General features: G+C 43.3%; 1 long non-coding RNA gene across 1 annotated transcript in view; it reads right to left on the bottom strand.

Annotated features, from left to right (window-relative positions):
* The window catches only part of LOC144216045 (uncharacterized), an 8216-nt gene extending 462 nt beyond the window's left edge, over positions 1-7754 (bottom strand). The window contains exons 1-2 of the long non-coding RNA XR_013330553.1: positions 7709-7754; positions 963-1110 (exon numbers count right to left, since the gene is read on the bottom strand). This is a non-coding gene — a long non-coding RNA (uncharacterized LOC144216045). The remainder of the gene's footprint in view (positions 1-962; positions 1111-7708) is intronic.
* Positions 7755-8780: the final 1026 nt, after the last annotated feature.

Below are 8780 nucleotides of genomic sequence, written 5' to 3'. Positions count from 1 at the left end.
CGGCCCACCCTGGCCCCCCCCGCCACCATTTGCCGGAATTCTACTGATCTTTCCTGACCCAGGCTCAACCTGGGGTTCTCAGCTTAGGCTTTATCTTAGAATCACCTGAGGAGTTATTATTATCTGGGTCCCATTCCCAGGGAGTCTGGGATATGGATCTGGGTTAACAGATCTGGGATATGGCCAATTAAATCATTGTTACTCAGCTTTCAAAAATTCTAAGTAATTCTAATGTTCACCCAAAGTAGAACACGACTGGCCTAGACAGTATCCAAAGCTGAGTTAGATGCCCCTTTTCTATAGGCCCATAGAACCTTATTTTTATCTAGTCATTCATTCATTTACTTTATTTACTACCTGTTACCAAATTTAACTTCACAGTGTTCGTATTGCCTATTGCCCCCTGTAGATTTTTTTAAATGTTTTATTTATTTCTGAGAGAGAGAGAGATAGAGAGAGAGAGAGAGACAGTGTGGGCAGGGGAGGGTCAGAGAGAGAGGGAGGTACAGAATCTGAAGCATGCTCCAGGCTCTGAGCTGTCAGCACAGAGCCCAACATGGGGCTCAAACCCACGAACTGTGAGATCATGACCTGAGCTGAAGTTGGACGCTTAACCGACTGAGCCACCCAGGCGCCCTGCCCCCTATAGATTTTAAACCCCTGAAGATAGGGACTTCCCTATTCATGTGTGTTCATTCATTCATTCACTAACTTAGCAAGTACTTATGAAGTGCCTACTGTGAGTGGCCCTGCGCTATCAGTAAGGAATACAAAAGTGACTAAGATGCCCCAAGCACTCAGACTTTAGTGAAGGAAACAGAAAATGCAAAGACAGTCTGTGTGATCTTATATATGCATTAAAAGGATGCATGTGGGGAAAAGGTTTCAAGAGAGCTAAAAGCCCCCTTTGGGCAAGACTCTTGGGCCCCAGCTACCTTGAGCAGGACTAGCTGCAGACTTACCTGGCCCAGTACAAAATGAAAATGCAAAGCCCCTTGTTCAAAAGGCAGGAAAAAAGGGCTGTCAAGGGTACTAAAATATACAGCTTGCTTCTTTTTCCCACATTCTCTCACTTGTCACAGTGTTGTTTATTAGCCACTTAAGTCCATTCTAAAAAATAAAAAATTTAAATTTAAATTATTAGCATGAATTTTACCATTCATCTTTTTATCATGCAATGCCAGGTTTAAATGCAACTGTAAGAGCTTTCAACTCACATGAAGAATACTAAAACTACGCAGCTCCTATTTTATAAAAAGGGTATGCATTTGTATTTCTTTCTTACTAGAGCAATTAACTCAACTGTTTTTATTTCACTTCTTGACATGTGCACATTCTACCAATAGAGTCTTTTCTGTCAGTGTCCTGATACGTAAGCAAGGAGAGAAACAGAAATTGTGGATTTGCCTCTTTCCCTCTTCTGTGTCTTCATTTTCAGCAAAAGTGGTTGACGAATACAGGAAAGTAAATGAGTAAGAAAGGATGTGACACTGTTTCTGGCTCATTCATGCTTTCTTAGAATTCTTTCTTCCCTCAAAGCCAAGTTCCAGTGCAGATGGGAAGTGTGGCCTTTCTGGGTTGTTCGCCCTCCCTGCCTCCATCATAAATGCAGCACACTTACTCCGGACCTGCGTGCAGTCTCACAAAACCCCCCTCGCAAGCGGGCCCACCAGAATTCTGGGCTCACGGGCACTGTAGACACTTGTGCTATAGGAGGGGCAATGAGCAGAGGAGAGGCAGCTTACAGGAAACAGAGTGCCCCGTCTGCCCATGTGCGCACCCACGGTCCCATCAGGCTTCCTTTACAAAACACAAGGTCAAAGATAAACTTATGAATCATTTCAAGACAGTAACAGCAGAGCATGAAATCAAGGGTGGGCCTTGCTGAGCACAGGGCCCTGCAGAACTACACAGGTGGCACACCCGTGAACCTGGCCCCAACTCAGACTTTGGCCTAGAAGGGTGGGAGAAGAGGCCCTCAGTGGCCACAGCTCTCGGTAGACTGATCTCAGCAGGAATATTTTCTTGGTCCCAAGGACTCCTCACCCTCTAATGAGGACTGTACTCAAAAAAGGACCCAAATGGGGCACCTGGGTGGCTCAGTCGGTTAAGGGTCCGACTTTGGCTCAGGTCATGANGTGGGACTTTCTGTAAGCAGATCCCAGGGCAGGACCCCCGTCCCTTGTGCCCAGTTCTGAAGGCGAGACAGATGGTGACTTCTACACCAAAAGGAAGGATGGCAGGAATAACAGGTCTAGGAAAAACAAGAGTTACTCGGCCAAGCGTACTGAACAGACCCCAGTACATATTTATGAATAAGTGAATGAAACGCACATACAGCAAGCCAGCGGTTGGTTGTGCAATGGAACAGACAAGAGCATGTGTCTTGATGAAATGGTACCTGACTCACATCGGGAATGCAGGCCTACATTCAAAGCCAACTCTTCCTCTGGTTCATTCAACTGTGATTTTACAGATGCCCTAATTGTGTACCATTCATCCTGTGCTATCACGTCACACAAAGAACCACCAAAGCCATCATCTTCTGTCTTCCTCTTTATATATAAACGATTTTTTTAATTACCCAAACTAACAAAATACTGAGCTCTGAGCTTTCTTGCCTCAATTATGTTTTTCATCATTATATTCCTTCTTCAACCTTGAGATTTACTTTTCTTAAATTGCATTCCCCACATCTGGGATACAAACCATTCTGTTGATACAGCAAATGCATATGATAAGGGAAATGTGCATCTGTTTTAATTCTCTACAACCCAGGCAAGATTGGACCAAACAAATCACTGGGCCATTCAAAAATCCACTTTTTTCGTTCAGTATATTCATACGGAGCTGGTAAGAAGTCAACACTATAGAAGAAAATGTTGCTCACCTATTTTTTTCCCTTGATGAACAAGGCTGAAATTTTTGGATTCTACTGTATGCTTTTTTTCAGTGTGATTAGGACAATGTACGTGTGTAAAATGTCTCAGCACCAAAAAGGGAAAATTCATACATACACTGAAAGAAAATAACTCCTTAAAAGAAAATAACCCACTAATATAGGTCTAATAGGTTCAATAAATATTACCTCCAGTGTCCCTTTTTGTTTTGTACTTTGTTTTTTAAGCAAGTCCCTTGTACTTGGTCTCAAAAATCTTAATGCATGACTATGACTGCCTAACCCTTATAAAGAAAAAAAACCTTTTCCTAATACACTTTAAAACCTTCAGAAATTCTCCCTTCACTTTTGTGACTGAATTCTCTCAGCGCCGGTCTTTTTTCTTGAAAAAGGCGGGTCCAGGCTCACAGACCTAACGCCTGTCTTGTTCACATACGCATTTCCCGTTACCTTCAACAATTCTAAGGCCATCTAATCAATGGAAATAATCTAGATTTTAAACAGCTGTGCTAATTGCTCTACTTGCGTTTAGTCACTAAACCCTCCTATGTTTCACCCTTCCTTAAAAGAGAATGGTAATTTTTCTTTAGGAATCAATAAACTCTCCCAGAGCCATTGAAGCTTCCAGAAAAGGCTGTCAGGTAAAATTTTCATTTTATCTTAAGTTCTTTCCATATTCATTGATCCCACTGGCTCAAAGACACAAAAATAAGACTGGGTCTGAAAAAAATGAAATACAGCCAGCAGAGCACAAAGTAATTAGTTAGCCATCTGTAGTACAAGTGGTTGGCCTGGTTTTGATGCATAGGAGGAACTCAGTCAGGATTTGTTGATTGGTTGATTGATGTTTAAGAGGCAAGCACCTGAGGGGGAATTTGAAAAATTNTTTCCAACTGTGTGAAAAACATGATTTTTTTATAAATCGTTCTCAAAATAGGTTGTGTCATTTTCATGTTTCAGAGAAAGGCAATTTGGACCAATTCTCCAGCAATTTGTGATGAAAATTTGAGGGACGACAAAACAGTTCCACAGCAAATAGCATTCACAAACATTTAGTGAGAAGTAGGTATGGGCCATCCGCTTACTAGGTACCAGACACATGAGGACAAAGGATGCCTAAGATTGAGTCCTTGACATACTTGTATGTATGTATGTATTTAGAGAGAGAAAGAGAGAGAGAGAAATCCCAGGCAGGCTCTGTGCTGACAGTTCACGAACCGTGAGATCATGACCTGAGCCAAAATCTAGACTCGGAGTCTTAACCAACGGAGCCACCCAGGGACCCCTGAGTTCTTGGCTTCTTTTTTTTTTTAATGTTTATTTCTTTCTGGGAGAGAGAGTGAGAGAAGGAGAGGGGCAGAGAGAGAGGGAGACAGAGGATCCAAAGCGGGCTCTGCACTGACAGCAGTAAGCCCGATGCGGGGTTCAGACTCACCAACCACAAGATCATGACCCGAGCCGAAGTTGGATGCTCAACCAACTGAGCCACCCAGGTGCCCTTGACTTAGAATCCTTGACTTCTAAAAGTTTGCAGTGAAATGGGAGAAACAGTGGTATAAATAATCATCATAAATTGTGCAGAATTATAATACAGGTATGTGCAGAGTAGCACAGGGACATTAGAGACCCAATGGCAGGTGATGGGGATTCAGTAGACTGGCGAAGAGCAGAGGCTTTGGTGTTAAACTCGGCTTGAATCCTGGATCTGTGATTCACTGTGTGACTTTGCAAATTAACTTTGCTTCTCTGGGTCGCAGTTTTCTCCTTTGTTATAATGACAATAATGGTACCTACGTTACAGGGTTGTTGTGAAGAGTAAATGAGTAACTAAGAACATAGTGGCTGCAACATTGCACTCAATAAATTTAGTCACTATTAATGTGAACAGATTATCCATAAGTGGGAGCCTGACATTTCACCTACAAAAGTAGATGGAGAATTTCGTGTTATAGGCATGTTTGGAGGATCCCAAGCAACTATGTAGCTAGAGAACAGATTATCAGAATAAAAATGTGAGATTAATACATGATGCTCTGGACTGTGACATACATGAACCTTAGTTCTGCTATTTATTCACTAGTATGAGCAAGTCAATCTGGCATGAAAAGTGCAGGTGCTCAATACATGAGAACAAGTATTCCTATAGATGCATGGGAGAAAATGGCTTGACATTGCCACTAAATGTCTGGCTGAGTTTAGATCGTGGAAGACTTGTGTATTACATGTATTACTCAATTATTGCTACAATAATGCTGTGTAACAAATAATGCCCCATATCTTACGAGCTTACAATAACAAACATTTATTTTCTAATTCACAGGTGGGTCAGCTGAGGTTTGGTTGATTTTGGTTGATTTCTGCAGGGCCTACACAAATTAAGCTGAGGCTGGCTACAGGGTGCAGATCAGTTCTGCTCCACACGTCTCATTCTAGAACTTGTAGCCACAGCACATATCTCTAGGCATGCATTCCTCATGACAATAACTGAAACCGGAGATAGGGATCTAAACCATATAAGCACATTTAAAGTCTTTTCATATCATGTCAGCCAAGATTCCATTGACCAATGCAAGTTGCATGGGATGGGAAAGTCTACTGTGTTCACATTACATAAAGATTTGCAGTCACAGCAAAGGGCACAGATATAAAATTCTGCTGTGGGGAGAGGGAAGAATTAGGAACAATAATCCATAATCCAATCTACATGTTTAGGGGTTTTCATTCATTCTATAGATTAAATGATCCATGAACGACATTATATTAAGAAAATGACATAATTATGGAGCACCTGGGTGGCTCAGTCGGTTAAGCATCTGACTTCAGTCCAGTTCATGATCTCACAGTTCCTGAGTTCAAGCCCCATGTCAGGCTCTGTGCTAACAGCTCAGAGCCTGGAGCCTGCTTTGGATTCTGTGTCTCCCTCTCTCTCTCTGCCCTTCCCCTCCCACACACTCTGTCTCTCTCTCTCTCAAAAATAAATAAACATTAAAAATTTTTTAAAGAAAGAAAATGACATAATTGGATCTAATTATGTGAATGGGGTGGGGAACAACTTGGAGGCATTTGGACCAGTGCTTCTGATCCATGGGCCACACAAGGAATGGTGAAGATATGGGATTGCATGAAGAGGAAAAATGTGGGAAAAAAATTACTAAGTTAGGATTAGCAAGACTTGGTGACTAACTGAATGTACCATAAGAGGGAGGGGGCAGGGTTGTGAGAGAAAAAAGGTAGATATGACTCAGAGGTTCGAAGTTAGACAAGTAGGAAGATGGTATTGCCGTAGGGAGGGTGTCGGAAGGGCACTTTTCTGAGGGACAAGACATAGGAAGATAGTGAATCTAACTTTGAAAAGTAGGGTGGCCTTCTAACGTGTTAACTTGCCTAGACGAATCTTTATTTCTCAGAATTCCTTTCTCTGAATGCTTTTGGGTAGGACTGGTTTTAGGAGACATTTGGGGTGAGATTCAGAAGGTGGATGCAGTGACACCAGGTGATGTTGCAGTTCGTGCTCAATGTCACTTATCAGGTGGCTCACCTGGTTGTGTGGCTCAGCGGGTGGGCTTTCCCTTTCCCCTCCTCAGCTTTCTGCTCCTCTGACTGCTGGCCCAGGTGCAGGATCAGCCCCAGGGCGAAGGATGCTCTTTTCTCCTATAGGACACCTACATCACCCAAGGGACAGGCGTAGGCCTCTAGAGACTGGCATGGGGGGCTCCAGTCCCTGTTCATGGATTCCTATTTGTCCTTGCTCCACCCCAGCTAGAGCTATCTTCCCTTCCCAGTTGCCCACCCTGCCGACTTTAAGTTCCAGAATCCAGTGTGGAGGCCACAGACTTACAGAAATAGTTTGCCAACTTCTGTAACTACCAAAGGTCAAGTCTCTGTAAGAAATCACGTATATGTGATTTCCTAGTGGATCTGTCTCTGCTAAAACCCTGACTGACACAGTCAGCTTAAGTCTGAGATACACGCGGTAAATCTGTGTCGGAATGAGAAATATAGTCCATACTTAAGAAATGAGCAGGGATGTAGATTTGATAGTATTGGCCAGGACGTGGGAGTTAGTGGTACAGGAATAGATGCAATTCGTTAGAGATTGTTTAGAGTAAAAAGAGGGAACACCTGAAGATAAAATGATGGGAAATTCCAATATTCAAAGAGCTGGAAGAGAGGGAAGAATCAGAAAAATGCAAGCAACAGTCAAAGGGATAATGAGGAAATTGGATGCAAGGGGTGTTCTGGAAGCCACAGTATGAGATGTTTAAGAAGCAGAATGGGGAATCCATTGGATGTCCCAGGTCTGCACAAAAGTCAAAGAGAATGAGAAGAGGATAACGGACCCACTGACTTGGAGAATTAGAAGGGCTGCGGTAGGTGGAAAAGGGTTTGAGATGGAATCTGCTCTCAAAAGCTTAGTGAGAAGTCACGAAACGGCTAAGGCATCTGTTTTTCAGGTCTTGGAGGCATGGTGGCAATGTGAAGAGACTTGCTTAAAATGACAGCAGTGCAAACCTACTTCTCAGAGGGGAGGAAGCAAATGGAAGACAAAGATTCCAGAGAGAATGAGAGAAATGGGTGTGGTGGGTGCTGTGGTGCATGATAGGAGGAAGCGCCTGTGTGGAGCCATCAACCTTGGTCAAAGCCATTGGAGACGGTGCGTCCTCCGAGGCACTCAGGAAGGAGGGGAAGATGAGGCGGACAGAGTATAGGAGCTACTTGATGGGCATCACCTTCTTAGGAAACCAGGAGACCGTATCATTTCATCTGTCAGGGCTTTTTGCCTCATCTGCATGAAAGCACTGTACTCACGCTTCACTGTGAGCCCATGAGACTGCGTCCACTCAGAGGAGAGATCTTCTTCTACCGATGCTACGCAGGCTAGCGCTGCTGCTGCCCACAATCTCTCTTCAAAGGAAGCCAGAAAGCATATCTCTGCCTTAGACTTTGGGGAGATGGAAGCACAGGAAGGGTTTTCTGAAGATTCTGCGAAGCTAAAAAAGCAAAACAGAAGCTCTCTGTGACTCCTGAGCTAAAAGGGAGGAGGCCTTCAAGAAAACAATAAAAGTCTGGAGTAACCATTAAGAAGATAAACAGTGGGGCGCCTGGGTGGCTCAGTCATTGGGCGTCCTACTTCGGCTCAGGTCATGATCTCACGGTTCGTGGGTTCGAGCCCCGCGTCGGGCTCTGTGCTGACAGCTAGCTCAGAGCCTATAGCCTGTTTCCGATTCTGTGTCTCCCTCTCTCTCTGACCCTCCCCTGCTCATCCTGCCTCTCTCTCTCTCTCTCTTTCTCTCTCTCAGAAATAAATAAAAAACATTTTGAAAAAAAAAAAAGAAGATAAACAGTAATTAAGTACAACGATTTCTCAGCAATGTGAGGTTCCCAATAAGATGGGAGTGTAAAACTTTAGAATTCATTTGTTCACTCTTTGGGTCATTTAACAAATATTTAGTAATTGCCATGTGCCGGCTACTGTTGGGGCTGCTTGGAACACAGTGGTGAACGTGGAAATAATTGATGTAGGCATTATGGAGATGATAAGATGATGATAAACATTTTGGGGAAAAAATGTAGCAGGCCTGGGAGATTAAGAGGGATAGAAATAAGGATTGCAAGCTGAGATAGGATTTTAAGGGAATGCCTCCGGACGGAAGTGACATTTGAACAGGGCCCTGAAAGTAGTGAGGGAGAGAGCTGGATAAACTGTCCCCAAACAGGTGTTTCCGGCATAGGTAGCAGCAAGGGCCACGCCCCTGAGGGAGAAGTCTTTCCCCTGTGGGAGTGTTTGAAAAACAGCAAAATGGCTGGGTGTTACGTGGAAACTAATTTGACAATAAACTATTTGTAAAAAAAAAAAAAAAAAAAAAAAAAAAAAAAAAAA

This window comes from Crocuta crocuta, unplaced genomic scaffold (assembly GCF_008692635.1).
Source record: "Crocuta crocuta isolate KB4526 unplaced genomic scaffold, BGI_CrCroc_1.0 scaffold630, whole genome shotgun sequence".
NCBI classification, from domain to species: Eukaryota; Metazoa; Chordata; class Mammalia; order Carnivora; family Hyaenidae; genus Crocuta; species Crocuta crocuta.
Note: the sequence above shows the minus strand (reverse complement) of the source record. Positions and strands in the feature narration are given on the sequence as shown.